General features: G+C 41.7%; 1 protein-coding gene and 1 long non-coding RNA gene across 4 annotated transcripts in view; one reads left to right on the plus strand and one right to left on the minus strand.

Moving 5' to 3' along the window:
- Window positions 1–19,208, plus strand: part of MID1 (midline 1) — a 277,703-nt gene that overhangs the window by 44,847 nt on the left and 213,648 nt on the right. The window lies entirely within an intron of this gene.
- On the minus strand, window positions 1,710–10,977 carry LOC307214421. 3 transcript variants are annotated; one of them, XR_013838065.1, is made up of 4 exons: window positions 10,856–10,977; window positions 9,465–9,580; window positions 2,264–2,356; window positions 1,710–1,766 (listed from the first exon to the last, which is right to left on the minus strand). It is a non-coding gene; the product is annotated as an uncharacterized lncRNA (long non-coding RNA). The 3 variants fall into 3 exon arrangements; XR_013838066.1 differs by lacking the exons at window positions 1,710–1,766; window positions 2,264–2,356 and adding an exon at window positions 5,562–5,764 and having other exon boundaries at window positions 9,461–9,580; XR_013838067.1 differs by lacking the exons at window positions 1,710–1,766; window positions 2,264–2,356 and adding an exon at window positions 5,859–5,927.

Below are 19,208 nucleotides of genomic sequence, written 5' to 3' on the forward strand. Positions count from 1 at the left end.
GTGTTACATTTAAGTTTTTTCACAGGTGCACCACTAGTCAAGTCTGGTAGGTTTGCTACAGGGTTACACTTTACCCATGAAATAAGACTATGTACTACAAAAGTTCCCTATGTGTAAGTGAACATATCTATTGAGTTGGGCTGGATCTACACTGACCTGTGTAGCATTATTAGAACAGGGCAGACTTGTAAAATAACGAGTTTCTTACCTCCGCCGAAATGCTGTTTCCCTACTGCTAGTTGCTGGTTTCTCTGTAGCAGTCTCTGGTGTCACATGTTAATAACACATTATGAACATTAAAAGTAGAACGTCATGTGGCCATATGGTTATCAAAACCATTTCTTAACCCCTCCTTAATGAGTGTAGATCTGCCCCTGGAGTCAATTAACACAGTGCACTAGTAGAATATAAAACAAATATTCCTCGCCTGGCCCCTCATGCCTCCTGTGCTGATTCCAGATCTGCTCTGGAGGGTCAGGAGAACCCCAGAACAGTGCACTAGACTTCTAAGATCTAACTTTTATTACCCTTAGAAAAGCCCTTCATGATCTTTGTTTCTAAACAATGCCTTCAGCCAATTTGGAGGGAAAGCATAAAGGGATTCCTTATGTCCAGCAGGCATGCGTTTGTAGTACTAAGGAGGTGCATTATATTTTGCATTACCCCATCTTACAGCTCATATTTGAGAGCAAGAGCTGGCTGGTCCCTGACTGATGTTGTTTGTGATGTGTTGGCAGACCACAATAGATTCATTACAAACAAAGTTGCATCCTTTGGCAGTAGCATCTTAAAAATTCACCACAATTTTCTAAAGATGTTTGCCGTGCATAGCAAAGAGGACCATCCACAATAGTATTTTGATGTTGTTAGTTTCAGTTTGAATTGATAATTAGTAGTGCTATTATTAGTGCTATGTCTTGACCCTGCTTCTCTGGTGTTTGTCCTAGCAGGACTTTAGATTTGCTACCAATTTGTGATTGTAGGTACTTGAATCATAGAGTTGGAAGGGACCCTGAGGCTCATCTAGTCCAACCAATGCAGGAATACGCAGTTGTCCCTTAACGGGGATCAAACCTGCAACCTTGGCAATATCAGCACCTTGCACTATTCCCCTGTTTTGTACCGGCCATTGTGCCACAGACATATAAAATCCCTGGCTCACAGAAAGGTGGAGAATTCAAATTGTATAAATAACGACAAAGTATATAAAAATCAAATATGGTCAGGCACAAATGCAGCTTATGAATACATTTCCTTTAAAAAGCTAAGCTATTTTAACATGGGGAGGTAAAATCATTTAAGGAGTTTTAACCCTGAATCCAAATTTCTGTGCGTTTTCAAAAATAAAAATGCCTCTTTGCCAAAGCTAACAATTAAAAGATATCTGTACTCCAGTGCCAACCACTGTCAAGACCACGGCAGGGACTCGGCCTACGCACCAGAACAAAGAAAGGAACTGCACGGAGATTAGTGCGACCTACAAAAGCTACCCATGGCACCTAAGCTGCCCAAGGAGGTCATGTGAATGAAGTCTGATTACCCCTTGCTCTCTCCAAGAGTATCCAGGCCAGGCACCTGTTTCTTTGCTTCCAGCAACAAAGAGGCTCAGGGGATTCTGCTCCTCGATTCAGACTCACTTCACCTAGCCTTTGCCAGAGCTTTTCTTCATCTCACCCGCACTTGCATTGCCTTGCCAATGCTGTTTGACCCATGCTGATTGGATGGGAGCCAGATCTGATGGCCTCCTGACTTCAATCGTGTCAAGTCTGCTTTTTTAAAAATAAATAAAAATAAATTGGTTCGGTATAAAGAAATAATTATAAAGGTGGAATATGATTGAGTGGCACCTATATATGTACACATCATGATCTGGCTCTCTTACAGCGCGGCGGAAATGTGGTGACGTGTAATGGGATCTGGTTGCAGGGATTTCAAAGCCGCTGCTACTTTTTACTTGGAAATTAAGCCCTAAAAAATCAATAATAGAGCTTCAATATTGGGTTGTATATAGTATTTTCATTGTGGTTTTACTAGACCTGTAAAATGCCCACTGTGGAACAGTATCACAAGGAACTAATTCATGGTGCTGGTTTAAGATCCAATGTGTGCTTAAGAATTTGCGTGGAGGGAGACTTCAGAGTAGTGACAGACCCATAGAGGTTTTCATGTTTAAAAGAGCTCTCTTTCTTCAAATGAAAGACAGGGTAACTAGAAACTAAACTATAATAAGGTAGGTATTGTAGGATTTGAAGCTTCAAATTACCTTTTTGTGGCTGTGTGAACTGCAAAGGGAAACAGGGCTAAGGGTCCTAGCTCCACCACCCCATGCTTTCAGGCAGCTGACGCAGCTGACTTGCTGGAAAGTAACAGACTTGTGGTAAAGCAAGATTTAGTAATAACAAAAGAGCTCAGCAGATGCATTAGGGGGATTAGATACATTGGGCCAGCAAAGTATTGCTTTGGTTTGAGCTTTCTGATTGGTCTTGTAAACTGTAATTCTGATTGGTCTTGTAAACTGTAATTTCCCATGAACCCATGGAAAGAATATAAGACAGAACGTAAGATCAAAAGGGAGAACATAAGATGGGAAGGAAGGTCCATCTAATTCTTTGCTGGTTTCTGTCCCCTGTGGCCAGCCAGCAAACGCCTTTAGTTTCACACATATAGCATGCTAGGGACCATATAGAGGGAGAGATGAGATTCAGGATTTCAAGGCGAAGCCACCTAATTTTCATTTTCTGAGACAATGCATGAACTGAAACACAGCCACTCTTCAGAATTCATGCCTCTGCGAATTTTGCAATGCAGTTCTCTGACCAAGAAATGGGTGCTATGTTTGACCTCCACCTCTCATAAATATTGGTAGGTTTTTGTTAGTTTCAGCCAGGGAAAGGCTAGTGTTTTCCTCCTGCACATCTCCCTCATTCATTCACACACACACACACACACACACACACACAGAGAGAGAGAGAGAGAGAGAGAGAGAGAGAGAGAACACTCAACTTTCCTCCAATGGTCATTTATATCCACCCTCATCTTCCATGGGAACGGAAAAGTAGGAATGAAATAAGAATAGTGAAAGAGATGGTGAGAATCACCTCCCTGTTTTCTGTTGCTGGAGAGTTCTACTAGATCAAAAGCCTCTTTCTGATCAGGACAATTTTGGAAGCAACCCCTTCTTTCTCTCCATTGAGTTCTGTATCTAGACTATGCTGGCTGAGGCGACAATGCATTACTGACATGAATTCCTGCTTGACCCTTCCCTCCCACCAGCACACACCCCTACTTTTATTCTTTGCTTGTACAGAAAAAGTTGACTGAAGTATTATTTTTATTATCGTATGGTTGATTGTGCAAATATTCCCTTAATGTTGTAGCAATTTATGTTATGGGGCAGCATAGGTAAAGGTAAAGGGACCCCTGGCCATTAGGTCCAGTCGTGACTGACTCTGGGGTTTCGCGCTCATCTCACTCATAGGCCGAGGGAGCCGGCGTTTGTCCGCAGACAGCTTCCAGGTCATGTGGCCAGCATGACTAAGCCGCTGCTGGTGAACCAGAGCAGCACACGGAAACGCCGTTTACCTTCCAAATGCCATAAATAAATAAACAACATAGCAGGTAGCTCAATCCTGTAAGGCAAATTTTATCCTGTGTCACCTTGGCTAAAAATGCATCTTTTGCTTGGCAAGTAAAGCAGATTTGGCCATTTCTTGCCTTTGCTGACAAAATTATGTCACACCAAGCATTTCCTGTCATCAAAATAACATGCATGTCTACTTTTCCTTTCTTGTGTCAAATTCTCCAAAATAATTACATGTGCTGGACATATTTGTCCGCATTCTAATGAAACCAAAGTTTACTTGAGGTAAGTTTAATACAGCATCTTTCTTGCTGTGGTGCAACTATTTGGAGCCTATAATCTAGAAAGCAGTTATCTATAATTCGCATTTTACAATAGCACGTTCCCTGTTTGCTCAAATAGATGCTCTGTCTGTTTGCCCTGTGCCAGCTGCTCTTCAAACAAAAGGAGGTGGTTGCCAAATGACTTAGCATGCAGTTAAAATAGCCTCCAAAAGTGATTACTGTATATCTAGCATCTGGTCCAAAGACAGAAGGCATCTGCTGTCAAAGATTAGGGCTGATTTTGTAGTAGTTTCTATAATGAGCTAAATAACCTTGCCTCAGATTCTACTGATGTGAAAGCAAAAATCCATTGTGGATGGCTTGAAAAAGAAAATCTTTGTAGTCAGTGCCTGTTAGTGCCATGGGGGATACAGATGCCTCTTTTTGATGCCCTTGGTAAATACATCCTTTGAGCACAGAGGCACAGTGAGAATGAAAGTTTAGCCTTTTCCAGGTATAGCTAAGAGAAAACCATCAGCTGTATGATGTCTGACAAAACTCTTCAGGAATGTTCCTAGTTTGCACATCTGTAGAAACTTCAGTCATTAAAAACTATAACTACAGAAATGTCAAATTCAGATTTACAGTCTCTCGCATTTAGAGGTGTTGACTCAATCCACTGCAGAGTACTGTGGGTATTTAAATAATTAATCAGAAGATCACAAAATTAGAAGATAGGATTTCACACACACACAAAAAAAAATTCTAGTCTGCTAGGAGGCCTATAATTTCCCACATAGCTGGAATACGTCAGTTGGAAGCAGTGTCTGGGTGGAAATCACTTGAATTTCTGGGAGAATCATGGCAACCCATGTTGGAAGTCTTGATTTTGCTGAATTTCCTTAAAAATAGCTCAGAGACTAGACTATATATATATATATATAGAGAGAGAGAGAGAGATTTTGCAAAAAATGTCAATGCCATTTGTGTCCAGATTTTCACCTTTGGAAATATGGCAACCCTATATTGATATATAGAAAGACAAAATATCCTCTTATCAGTAATCAAGATACCCATCCTATCAGAACACAGCAAACTTCAAAATCTGCTTTAAATTAATTGCAACAAGCACATGAAACAGTCCACCATTTTGTAAGTAGACTGTTCTAAAAATGAGTAAGAAAATACCGGTAAATATGTTTTTCCAGTAACAAGCCAAATTCTATTCTATGAAACCTTGCAGTTTTGGTGGTAGAAATATAATGCTCTTAATCAGAGGTAAGGCCTTATAAATAACTTGTAATAAAGGAAGCTGTTTGAAAACTGTAGTATCAACTTAAATCACTTAGAAGAAGAAGAAATGCATTTTAGAGAAAACAATAGAAATGATGCTTTATCTTCTCAAAATGAACACCTGATGCCTTCACAATGGTTGGTATGTGGAGCTGCAGGCAGAAAAAAAGAATTGGATGTCTCCACTGATTGAAAAGCCTGTCACCCAATATATTAGCACAATGTGTCGTCACCAACACCATGCTTATTCTGTAGCATTTGGAGGTGAGGCACATGTATGGACAAACTAGGATTGCTTTTCCAGATGCAGTAATTGGCCAGCATTTGCTTGTTTCATTATATCCTGCCTTTCCTTCAGCATAGAACCCAAGTCTCCGTGTACATGAGGTTCCCAGGCAAATATTCATCCAGACACTGACCAGACCCAGATTTAGTAAGCTTTATCAAGGTGATGGTATCATGTGCCTTTGCAGGCATTCCTCTTTCAGACAAATGTTTCATGCTGTGGAAATGGGGGCTACTCAACATTTCTGTGAAGTGCCCTACAGAGATCTGTGTAACAGATATTTTCCTTCTAAAATTCCCCTCCTCTGAACTTCCCCAAATTTTGGATTTGTAATTCTTGTTTCTGAAATGACAAATTAGGAAAACAATACATTAAGAATCTTTCATTGTTGCCTTTAAAGAATCTCTAAACTTTATTCAGAATGCGATCTATTTTCAGCAGCTTCTGTTCCTTTGTCTCTTCCTCCCTCTGCATTTCCGATGCACAGAGCTGCAAGGATTAAACACTGCAAAACAGAAGCAATCACGCCGTGATCTTATTGGGCATGTCACCGATTGCAGCACAATCCCTTTTTGTACGGCATTTTACCAATATACATATTTGCACATCAGTAAAAGATAGCACAAAAGGGATCTTTTCTGAGTTACCTAGAAGTATGAATGCATCATGGTTGCCTTTCGGGAGCATTTTAGTAAGGTGAATAAGCACACCTGTAATGCAGGGAGAAGCACGAAGGAACTGATAGATCTGAAATATGTTGGAAATTGTACATGTTCTAAATCCAGACTAAATCCCCCCCACTTCTTGTTGTGTTTTAAGTTGCATTCTTACATTGCTCTGCAGACCAGAGAGCAGGTGGGGATGTCTCCACCTGAGACCCATTCCCCAATTTCTTTCCCTGCCTCAAATTCCAATTCACTGAAGTTGCCTTCTGCACATGCACAATGGCTGCCTGAACTATACACACCTCAGCTTAACGACGGCTTCTGCTTTCCAATTGGATGGAAACTGATTTGCAGGAAAGCACATCAAACAGCAGGACGCAGGTGGCGCTGTGGGTTAAAGCCTCAGCGCCTAGGACTTGCCGATCGAAAGGTCGGCGGTTCGAATCCCTGCGGCGGGGTGCGCTCCCGCTGCTCGGTCCCAGTGCCTGCCAACCTAGCAGTTTGAAAGCACCTCCGGGTGCAAGTAGATAAATAGGGACCGCTTACCAGCGGGAAGGTAAACGGCTTTTCCGTGTGCGGCTCTGGCTCGCCAGAGCAGCGATGTCACGCTGGCCACGTGACCCGGAAGTGTCTCCGGACAGCGCTGGCCCCCGGCCTCTTGAGTGAGATGGGCGCACAACCCCAGAGTCTGTCAAGACTGGCCCGTACGGGCAGGGGTACCTTTACCTTTACCTTTACATCAAACAGCAGCATTCCTCAAGCAGTTACCTGTAGATTGTGGCTAACATCATGTAGCCTCTGCTTCAAACTCTAGCGGTGGGAACATGCTGAAGCAACACAGCCAGGGCCGGATTTAGGTTTGATGAGGCCCTAAGCTACTGAAGGTAATGGGGCCCTTTATATGTCCAGCTGTCCTTTGTCAACAACAAATTGTCGCTGTGTTTTGTGTTGAATATATGCTACATGGTAATTTATGGGCCTACACAACACAAAACCCTGCTGCTGTATGTAGGTTTTATTTTATTTGTTTTTTATCTTATATTTTGGAAATGTACATCCAGTTGTTTTTTTCCTTTATTTTTTTGGGGGGCCCCCAAGAGAGTGGCGCCCTAAGCTATAGCTTGTTTAGCTTTTACGTAAATCCGGCACTGAACACAGCTGTGTATACAGCCTCAGTTTCTCTCTCACACACTTTCCCTCAAGATAGCTAACTTTCTAACACTGTGGAAGCAAAAGATCCCCATGTTAAAACAAAACTGTCGGGGATTCTGATGAACAACAGCAATATCTTCTACTTTTGTTAAGAGGGATCCGAGAAATTACTTTATGTTGCTGTTTGTTTTTAAAGGCTTTGATAGGCAGTATCAGACATCTGCAAAATTGAAACCACAGATGCTCATTTTATGAGTGTAGAGAGAAAATGCAATATTAATAATCTTATATTAATCTAGCACCTTGGTTTGGAAATGATATTGAAACCAGATTTAAGAAATTACTCTAGGGAATGACCCAAAATTAGTTTCCTAACCAAATGGCCTTCTGATTCATATGGAATAGGGAATGCATGTGTGTTTGGGTGGTCCCTAGCACTTCAACTGTACTGAGATAGCCAGGGTTCACCAGGGTTGTGTGCAGGGAAAGTGTGTACCCGTGTCTCCCCACTTACGCAGGGGTTACATTCTAGGCCCCTGCACGCATAAGTGAAAATTGCATTAAGTGGGAAGCACCCTCTTAAAAGTCTCTACAAACCCATTTTGTCTTGCTCTCCAGCTCTTGCTCCCACCTTCTCTCCACATAACTGTCTCTTTAACTAAAGTTGAAGAATTGGGGCTGGTTGGAGGATGCGCAGGAAAGCGGCTGCTGCTGCTGTACTGCCCCATGCATCAGCTGCTAGGCAGGGAGGCTGAGCAGCCTAAACAAAACCCCACTGCACCTCTGGTCTCTTTGGGGCTTCCTCCCCCTCACAGAAGTCCTTTTCAGGCTCCAGGGAGGGTCTTCTCGCCATTTGCAGGTTTTAATCTAATTATTTCCTAGGCCACACATATATGTGCTTGTGAATAGTTAACACCTTCATTATATATATTTTTCCGTTTCTGAAGAAGTGTCTGTCTGCTGTTGCAATTTGTTTTATGTGAATCATTCTGTACAAGTCTTCTTCTATCATGTTCAACAATGTATAATTGAATAATTTTTCATTTAGCCTTGGCAGAAATATAATTGAAATACTTGATCATTATTTTCTACCAGAAACCATTTAAATTGTTGGTTTTCTATTTCTGCTTCTACATTTGCACCCATCTATGAATTAGTTAACAACAAGCCAAGCATAGTCTTTGACCATAAGAAATGAAATTTCAGTATGGAAGACTGAAGCTGTCCTAAAAAATAAATTGTGCTCTAATAACTTTAAACCACAAACCTGCTTGAGTGCTTATAGAAAATTACAGAATTCCAATACTTTTGAACTGCTCTGTGTTTTACATGTAACTGTAAAAAGTTCAAACAGAAGTCTGATTTGCACTTTGAAAAGCTGCTTGCATGACCATAAAGTTCTGTTTCAATCAAGGCTGAGGTAGTAATGCGTTCAAACCAGGCTGGATTGTGGTAGTTATTAGTCTAACCTAAATGTAGAAGACAAGTCAAGAGACTAAGCCAGAGGAGAAGCAGGTGGGGTAAAAAGTGAACACAAGTACTTCGGTATTTTGTAACTTGTTTAGACATGCAGATGCAGCGTTTGATTAATGCACATCAAGTGGTGATTTGTATTTGTGAAGTGAACCATCACAAATATAATGTGCATATTGCCTATGATTTACAAGTTCTTGTTATTAATAAATAATTGATCATACAAAAGGCAAAACAGAGTGGACATACGGAGGCACAGTCAGTTACAAATTTCATCAGTGAAGATTTTCTCTATACTTGAAACTACAAAATTAAGATTTTTCCTTTGCTTCCTTATTTTTATTTCCTTGGCTTATTCACATGCTCACAACATCATGAACTCAGCTCTGCCAGCCTCTTGCCTTACCTCCCCTACCAAATATCTGATTGCCATATCCCCTCTCTACACAGTTGTTTTATATTTTTTGTGGATTTTTTAATTACACGAGTCAGTTTCATGAGTTCCAACCAAGCTCAGCACCAGATTTATGGGGACTCTTGAGCACTGGGCATCAGTGGGCCTCCTGCCCCCATCTTTCTTCCTCAAACCACACTCCTTGTCCACCCTTGGCCCACCTCTTATCTTTTCCTCTCTGCTTCTTCACGTTCTCATATATTTCTACCCTTTCTTCTCCTCCCCTCCTTCCACTTTTTTTCATTTTATGGTATTGCCTTTTACTCTGCCTATTGCCTTCCCCTCCTTTTTTACCCACTTTCTTCTGTCTTGCATCATCTTCTGTGCCACTTTCATTCACCTCGCTGAGATTCTTGCCCCATCCCAATGTCACCTTGCATGAAAGACTAGGCCAGATGTACACAGTAGCTTCAGCTACTGTACACAGTGGCTTTAGGCAACTAAAAGAAAAGAGGACAACTAGGCTCACAGCAGATGAATCCCACATAGTTGGCACCATCAAAGCTGATGGAGTGGATGCACATAACCCCATTCCATCCCTTCAAACCCATTTTGGGTAAGGAGACACTACAAACAGTTCTGATATTGCTGGTTATTGTCTTTCACTGAATTGGAGCATTTATTTTGGAGGGGGATACTATTTTTCTCCCTGTATGCAACTATTTAATTGCCACAGTGAAATAATTGGCATGGTAATTTAAGGTGATAAATGGTCATATTGTTCAGCCATAAAATTGGACAAGATTAATGATTAGGGCTGCTATAATTAAAGTATGGTTAACTATTAGTACTTGCACTTCAGTAATTCCATGATTCAGTTCCTGATAAAAATTTGGTTTTTAACACGTCCTATTGCTAAATATAATACAAATGTTCTGCTGCGGAAAGGCACCGAAGTTGAGAAATATATTCATGTTGTTCTTAATCAATGTTTTTCTTAATGAAGGGGAAAGCAGCATTCAAAAGAAAAAAGAAAATAGAAGTTACTTCTTTTGTTAAATCTATTTGTTTGTGCCCTGTACTACTTGTAACAATGTAGCAGAAATTAATGGATTCTTGAAAGAAAGAGACATTTTAGTATATACGGTAATTCTGCTATACATTTTGTTGTTTTACAAGTTACTGTTAATTTCCACTTGCTTCCAAAAACTTGAACTGCTTGAATAAAAGTAACAGGAAGACACAGGCAGCTGTATTATTCTGTTCATTGTGCTATGAAATGCCTGTCAAGACCTTTGCCAGATTGTGGCTTCCCTGTGCGCCCTAACTTTTTCCCAAGCACGTTCAAGTCTTCATGGGAAAACAGGAGTTTAAGTTGTTCGTCGAGATCAGCAGTCTCCTGTCACTCAGGCATCAGCAGCTTGGAACTGATCTGTCTAGGGATGTTGGTCAAGTGAACTGAAGCATTTGGGCCAGTTTTATTGCATATTATGCCGGGTTGTTTTTACTACAAACAATAAATATTAACAAGAAGCAGTTTGAGTGTTGTTAGGACTAGCTATTCCTCTACATAATAGGGCTAGTAGGATGTGGGAGAGATGGTTAAGGATGGATGAATCTATTTTCAGTCTGTTATGTATGGAATAGAGAAAGTGGATAGTTCTTCTCCCTCTCTCATAATACTAGAATTCATAGACTTCCAATGAAGCTGAATGTTGGAAGATTCAGGACAGATAAATAAATAAGTACTTCTTCATGCAGCCAGCCCATAATTTAACTATGGAACTTGCTCCCACAGGAGGCAGTGTTAGCCATAATCACATGGACGGCTTGCCATGATGGCTATGTTCTGATTCCACAGTTAAAGGCAACTGTGGCGTTTGCCTCCAAGGATGCGTCAAGGAAAGGGTTAAAATGGGTGTGATGTGATTGGCCGGTGAGAATGCAAGGGGGGAGTAAAAGATAGAGTGGGAGGTTTTGAAAGCCAGTTGAGGATTGGGAGTTGAGGTTTGTCAGTTGGGAGTTGAGGCTTGGGTGTTGGAGAAGGAAGAGGGTGGAATAGGCAGGGGGTTGGTCGAGTTATATTGTGAGAGAGTGAGAGGAATTGTTAGGTTGAGTCAGATAGATAGTTAGGAATAATTCAGTTTGAAGTCATTAGGAACTAAGATTAGGAAACTGACAAGAGAAAAATAAACTGTAACCATACGCTTGTTCCTACATTTAAAAATAAACTTGATTATTTGTTTATGTTAACAACTGTCTGGACTCCATGTGTCCCCGTGAGCAGCGGGGTGGTGGCAGCGAAGAAAGCAACCGTAGTGGTGGCACAGGGTCAATAGACCGTGAAACGTCTGGGGGCCCTGTGTGATCGCCACAGCAACATTATTTCTGAATACCAGTTGCTGGAAGACACAGGAGTGGAGAGCACTCCTGAGCTCAAATCCTGCTTGCTGGTCTCCCATGGGCATCAGGTTGGCCACTGTGAGAACAGGAGGCTGGACTCCATGGGCCATTGGCCTGATCCAGCAGGCTCTTCTTATGTTCTTAAGCATAAACACAGGTAGGCAAATAGTATTAAAATGTTGATCCTCTTAGCTTATTTTCTTGTATATTCTGGATTCATTGCTTCCTTAGGCAAATGCCCACTGAGAGCAGCGGATTAACTATGGGTCTGTTTGTAGTGGATTTTGAAAGTTGCAGAAGTGATTGATGATCTAGATGCCTTTGGAAAGCTAAGAGGTAGAGAAGAAAGGGATGCCAAAAGCAGCAAATGAAGCTTAAGGGTCTAAATATATGTGGTATTAATAACATGATTAGCATTGGGTGTTCTCTCTTTAAAAAAAAAGTTAATTGCTGGGGCGGGGTGGCATTCCAGATTGTGGCTGGGATTGTGATAATAAATTGCTGAACTTTTAATAACATTGGCTCACTAGGCTTTGCATTTAATTTTTTAAAACACATGACGTGATTCCTAATAATGTAATTACCTTCCTGTGTAGTGACTTGGGCCCTTAGAGTTGCAGGTGATGGGGATCAAACTGAACTCAAGGGTACAGAATTTTTCATAAAGTTAACCAGACAGTATTCAAGGCTTCTGCAAGACCTACCTTCCAAAAGCATTATCCTTCATCTGAGAATCATAGGGCTGTTTACAATATATATAAAAAATACCATAATAACACACACACACACACACACACACACAAAACAATACCCACCCCAGTTTAAAAGGCCATAGATTGTTTAATTTGCCAAAGGAGAAGAGGAATGGTTTTGTCTGGCATCCAAAGATATGTAATGAAGGTGTCAGGTGAGCCTCCCTGGGGAGAGCATTCCACAAATGGGGGCCACTCTAGAAAAGGCCAGTTCTTGTATTCTCACCCCCGAACCTCTCATGGAGGGGTCTCAGGAAGAGCCTCAGGTGATGATTGCAGGGGCCGTGTTGGTCCATATGGAGAGATGCAGTCCTTGAGATATTGTGGTCCTGAGCTGTTTAAGGCTTTATAGGTTAAAAACAGCACTTTGAGTTGGGCCTGGAAACTAATTGGCAGCCAGTACAGTCAGGCCAGAATTTACCTTATATGTTCAAACTGTCTTGCCCTGGTGAATAACCTAGCCCCTGAATACTGCACCAGCGGAAGTTTCCAGAAGTTTCAGAGGCAGCTCTTTGTATAACATGTTGTGGTAATTTAACCTAGAGGCTACCGGAGCATAGATTACAGAAGTTAGGCTATCCCTGTCCAGACAGTGGTGCAGCTGGGCCACCAGCCCAAGACGATGGAAGGCACTCTGTGCTACTGAGGTCACTTGAGCCTCAAAAGCGCAATTGCTGGATACAGCAATGTATCCAGACGTTACTCCAAGGTGTGTACCTACTCCTTCAGAGGGCGTGCAACCCAATCAAAAACAGGCAACCTCCCTCCATCCAGTCTAGGGAACCGTCCACTAGCAGTGCTTCAGTCTTAACTGGGTTAAGCTTCAGTTTATTGGCTCTCAACCAGTTCATTACCAAGGCAAGACAATGGTACAGAACATCCACTGCCATACCTGCAGGTGCAAAAGAGAAGTAGAGCTGTGTGTTGCAAGCATATTGCTGACAACATATTAAGAAATTCTAATGAGGCAGTCATATGAAGTCTAGAAAATGGAGCATCCTTTGCAGTCTTTTTTTTTTTGGATTAAAAAACAACTTGGAGAATATTGCATACAATGTAGACCTCTAGACCATGGGTTTTAATCTCATTATACATGATAATTGCTGTTACAGGGATGTTGGGAATAATACAAACACTACTTTGTCAATTGTCACTATAACAGAAATGAGGCTGCATTTTAATGTTTTAATGTTGTATTTTAATCTTGTTTTTTAAGCTGTATTTCAATCAATTGTTTTTATATTTGGTGTTAGCCTCCCTGAGCCTGGCCTTGGCTGGGGAGGGTGGGGTATAAATAAAATCTATTATTATTATTATTATTATCATCATCATCATCATCATCATCATTTTTTAAAAAGTTTCCTTCTGACCTTACTCCTCTCCATCCCCCACCATGTTTGTACATGCATGTCTGCTAATCAAGGATAACATTTCATGCATTTAAGAAGTGGACTTCAGCCCATTTTTGCTGCAACGGACTACCCTGCTTGTATCATTCCACCCTCCCCCCACTGTATTAATTCTGAATGAACTAAGCCTTTCGTACACCTGTTGGGCATACAATCTTTCCATCTGTTCTGCACCTTCCATCGGCTTCCTCATATCATCTGAGACATTGAGGAGGATGGTGTCCAGAATATACAATAAGACCTTCTACCCTATAACATAACTGTCAGAGGCAGTTTGCCAGCTGATAGTTATTTGTATGTATGTTTAATTACAAACTGCTTTAGCAATTCATATAATATCTGCAAGCATGTACTAGTTAAATGTTCCTCATGAGCAAGTTTTCCCTCATGCGCTGTTTCCCCTCATTTCCAGAACTGCAAGGCGCAATAAGCTGTGCTCTCCAAGAAATTTAATTTGTTCTTTATGCACGAGATTGATAGGTCAAATCTTTTCATGGATTAAAATAGCATTTATAATCTACTTTGGATCACAGTCCTGGCCCTTTCCTTTCCTTTTTGTATATTGGCAGCTTTTGACAATATAATAAATCATGCAGAAGGGACATTAATTTTGAAGAGACACTGCTGGGTTACTATGAGCTCTGTTTTGGCACAACTGATGTATTCTCATGCTCACAACAATTTCATTCCACTTGATTTCTTTTTCTTTACATATAGCTTTTCCAGGCTCTTTATTCGGATTGTATTATACTATGTGCTTTTGTTAAAACTAGACTGGCCACATAAGATGGCAAGTCATCCTTGCTGTTATGTACTGAGTTGAATAGGATCCAAACTGCAGCAGTCTGATTGGTCCTAGAACAATAGGATTCAGAATGCAGCAGTCTGATTGGTCCTAGGACAATGCAGCAGTATGATTGGTTGGCAGGAACCACCCAATCATTCTCCAGATAGAAGTGAATCCACAACCTGATTGGCTTACAGTAGAATTCCGGAATTAGCCAATCATGTGCAGCCCATTGTGTAAATAATGTATATAAAGCAGATACTTTGAGGGGACTTTCATTCATTCCTCCTCACCACTATGAGCTGAATAAAGAGCATGAAATCACTTTGCGACTCTGAGTATATTTCACTTGCCATGATGTTTCATCCCTAAGCATCATTTTGTTCTTGCAGGAGTCTCCTGGGAACTTGTATTGGGACACTGAGTAGGCACCAAACGATACTCTCATCCACTTCAATAGAATTTTAGTGAAGTGTAGCTACTCCCAAGGTCAATGTGTAACAGACTGTTTTCTTCCTGTCTCTGTGTAAGACGATTCTCCTGCTTTCTCTCCCTCCTGTCACTATATATAGCATTCTTTCCTTGGAGGCAGTTTTAAAGTGGTGGTGCCTCTTTAATGGTTTGTTTTCACCTCAGCAAAGGGCATCTCCCAAGTGACACTGATAGGTCTCTCCAGCCATCAAAATGTCTCCTCGTGGCAGGCTCCCTCTAAGCCTTTCAAGCATTGTATGTCTTGCTTCTGTGGCTTCTTGGCTTGTCGTATGTGTCAGACTGAAAAATCAAAATACTGTTCTACCCAGAAATGTGGTTCAGGTCCTAAATAGCCTAAAAAGAGAAAGTACTCAAATTGAGGGAAGGCCCTCAGTGGTAGGATCAGGGCAGGCCCACTGATGAGACAAGGTCACCAGGGCAGCAGATCCTGATATCAATATTTCTTCCCTTTCTTTCCTGGTCGAGAGGTGCATGTACCATTTTGGGGTCTTTCTCAGGTGCCATAATTTGTTGGGCTGACCCTGGGCAGGATATCTGCTTTGCACGCAGAAGGTCCCACGTTCAATCCCTGGCATCTCCAGGTAGGACTGGGAATACCTGCCTGTCTGAAACCCTAGAGACCAGCTTCCAGGCAGTGTAGTATCCTTACTGATGAGGCAGTTTCTTATGCTTATTTTATTCAGCTCCAGGCTATTTCTTTCCTAAGCAGGTAGGAGGGCATAACCTCCCCCAATAAATTTCCTTACTACCTTCCAGTGTGCAAAGCAGTTTCATCATTCCAACCAGGGGTGGAGGAAGGGGGTGTGTGGTGGGGATGGCGTGCCCCGGGTGTCACCACTGGGGGGGAAGGCACTCGCCATGGGGCCTGCAGTGTGCCTGAGCCACGCATCTCTCCTGGGAGTGACACAGTGGATTGGGCGCCTGCAGGCTCTGTGCTGCCCAAATGGTCTGCCCACCACCACCCCCTCAGCTGTAGGGCGGCTGAGTGGGAGGAGGCAGGCAGACTCCTTGGAGGCCCCATGGAGCATCCTGCCCCAGCTCACCCTGCCCCGTGGCTGGCTGGCCCCGCCGCTGGGCGCAGGGCACGCACACCACCCCAGACGCTCGATCGGCTTGCTCCGCCGCTGATTCCAACAACCCAAAGAAGTAACTACTAGATTTTTTTATTCACACATGGGACCATGATCCAGAGACGTATTTTAGGCTGCTCAAGAGTTGTTACTACAAGTAAATGCTGGAGCGTGTGGGGTCTGCCATTTTCCCCCACCTTTGTCTCTTTACTCCATTCCATTTCTTTGATCCAAAGGTTTGAACACCTACAAAACCTCAGGAGACTGGTGCTTCAGGCCAAATTACTAGTTGTAGTTTGTAGTTTCAGCATATTCTTTACAATGAAGAAAACAAACTGTTTGTGTGAACTAACTTGAGAAACGCCACTACTCTGTGCTGTGCATTGTCAGGGAGAACGATTTGACACTCTTTGTTTTTGGTGGCTCCAACAAGGTGAAGAGAATACCTACACCTGTCAATCTTCTCTCTGCCACACAGCCATTATAAAAGCATAGAAAGAAATCATATTTTGCTTCATAACTGGGAAAACTATGTGCATTTTCTTTTGTAAGAAATCACAGGGCTAAGGATTGTTGCATGGCTAACTCATGCCAATGTTGTGGCTGTGCTTAGAAAAGTCAGGAAATGCATTGCGTGCATAAATCCATAAGGGCTTCTTGTCACATTAGAGTGCAGATTAGCTTTTCAATTTTGCAAGGCTGCAATAAACAATAATGGCAAAGGCTTAAAACTTTGCTGACTTACCTGGAAGGCTGACACACACACACACACACACACACACACACACACACACACACTTCTAAATCTGCATGCCTCCTCCACTAAAGTCAGCAGCCTCATGCTGATGTACATTGTAAAGAATCTAGGTCAGGGTGTTTGGGTTTTCTGTGGTGGTAATCAACAATGTGATATTCCTAATTAAACATATGCATTCATTCCTTAGGTGATTAATCTCGCATTCAAAACAAAGAAAGAAACCTGAGACTTCCCCTTTCCTTGAATTATAAAGCTGCCTTTCTTTTCTTACTGCTTTCCTTCCCACTTAATGCTTTTGTTTAATTCTCCATTCATTGTTCTGAGTTGAGGTAAGTATCTGGAATTTAATAGAGTTGCAGGAAGGAAAAGTGCTCTGTTTATTTTTAAGAGAGAAAAAAAGGAAGGAAATCAGAATATACATTTTCAATAATAGAAAATGTGCTATGTAGAAGTAAAATTCACACACGGCTCTGTATCCACTTGTTTAGATGTCACAGAAAATTAAGCATGTATATCATTCCTTTCCACTAACATTCTTTCCTCTCCCCATCCCCCATCTTTTAGTCAGATTTTAGTAGGCTCATATGTGGCATGTTGTATAAGCTACAAATTTCTTGGGTTGTCAGATTATATAAGAACTTAAAAATTGTTCATATAGGAATGCATAATACAATGAGTGTGTATGTGTGTGTGACAGAGAGAGAATTGGGGAAAGGGTGGGCAAATAATTCACCTAAATTCCATTTTTTAAAAATCACAATTACTTAAATGTACATAGGCTTGAGCAAAGAGAAAAAGGAATAAATTCTACAGACCTATGTCATGAATGGAAGAATAGTTAGTTATAAACCAGAGGTATATTCACACGTGCCCAATGACATTGTAGGTGGGTGTTTACTAAGATCGTGACCACCACTTCCTTCTTCACTCACCAGAGGTAGATGTGGGAAGGAAAAGGCTAATCAAAGAGGAGTTTTCAAATGCTCATCCAGTAACCACACAAGGCGACTCAAGTCTAACTATAAAGTTTTATGTCTCATTCTGGAAGAAAGAGCAACATGATTTTTAGGTGTAGATTTTGAAGTCATGTGTTAAATAGTTCTAGAGATAGATGATAGCAGTAAGGACTGGTAGGACAAACATTTTCCCCCTTGGTCCAGGGAGCCATTACAAATTAGGGCTATGGTTCAATAAGTTTGGAAGTAGGAGACAAGAGGAGAGAAAGTCACAGAGATAGTTTTAAAAGCTGATGAACTAAGAAATAGGGGAGGGTATTTAATGTAGCTGTGAACTAAGTCTGTGGGGAGAAACGTTTTGCATTCAGTCATTGCTCTGCTGACGTATTCTGCACTGATGCATTGACACAAAACAGCAAGCCCTAAACTGGGCCAAGTGGAATTTAGAAGGCCCTCAAGCAGAAATGCTTGGAGGAAGTACTGAGAAAGTTTTCAAGCCAAAAAGCTGACATCTATTCCTGGGCAAATGGAAGACAACATCCACCCCACCCAGTAGTGGTTTCTGAAGCCAGCCAATGTATTCTTTTAGAAGAAGATGGGCCAACTCTGTGTCTACGGAAGCATGTGGTGGGTGGAACTCTTGCCTTATGATTGTGGGATACAGAGACAGAAAACCAGCTTTCTTATGCCGAAGGATTTTTGAAGCATACTTGGTCTTCAGGGATCCTTGATCCAAGTGATTGCAACTTAGTCCTACTTTAGGCAATTACTCTAGAAACGTTCACATATGCAAGCATGCTGAGATTCAAACTCTTTTTAATGTTTAAATGATAGTATATTTCTGTACCTGTCAACTATTGTTACTAAAGCCTTATGAGGATTCAGATTCAAGTGACTAACATTCAGTCTGGAATGTATACAAAGACAGTGGAAGGCCTGGAGTAAGTGGAAAGTTGTACAAACTGCAAGTCATGGTGGGTGACGCTGATTGACTGAATTGGCCTTGGCTTCCCTGATTAGTAACCTGTATCAGGAGAGGGACTGATGAGTGTGACCCTGCTATACTCTTACAGCAGTTTTTTGAAACTTGGCCATTGTATCCTCCTGAATTGACTGAGCAGGATGGGTACTGGAGGCAATGAATTACAGTGGTTCCATTCATACCAGCAAACGGTTGAGCTGCCACATTATGCAATGGCTGGAACTTCCAGGTCAGTCTCAAGGGCAGCCTCACATAGAGCACAGTGCACTAATCCAATCTGGAGGTGACCAAAACAGTGGTTGGGCTATGGTCAGTTGGGTGAAATATATTTGGATAGCTCAAGATGATATGTTTGCATCATTCTAACACAGCCAGTTTAGCTAGGTTGGAAATCCCTTTCAAACCCAAACAAAGACTCAGGGCCAATGCTTCAAACAAAATCCTTTTTCATGCCCTTTCACAAACTAAAACTCCACCCCAGTCAGTATGCCGGA

Source organism: Podarcis cretensis (genome assembly GCF_951804945.1).
Source record: "Podarcis cretensis genome assembly, chromosome: 4".
Lineage (NCBI taxonomy): Eukaryota > Metazoa > Chordata > Lepidosauria > Squamata > Lacertidae > Podarcis > Podarcis cretensis.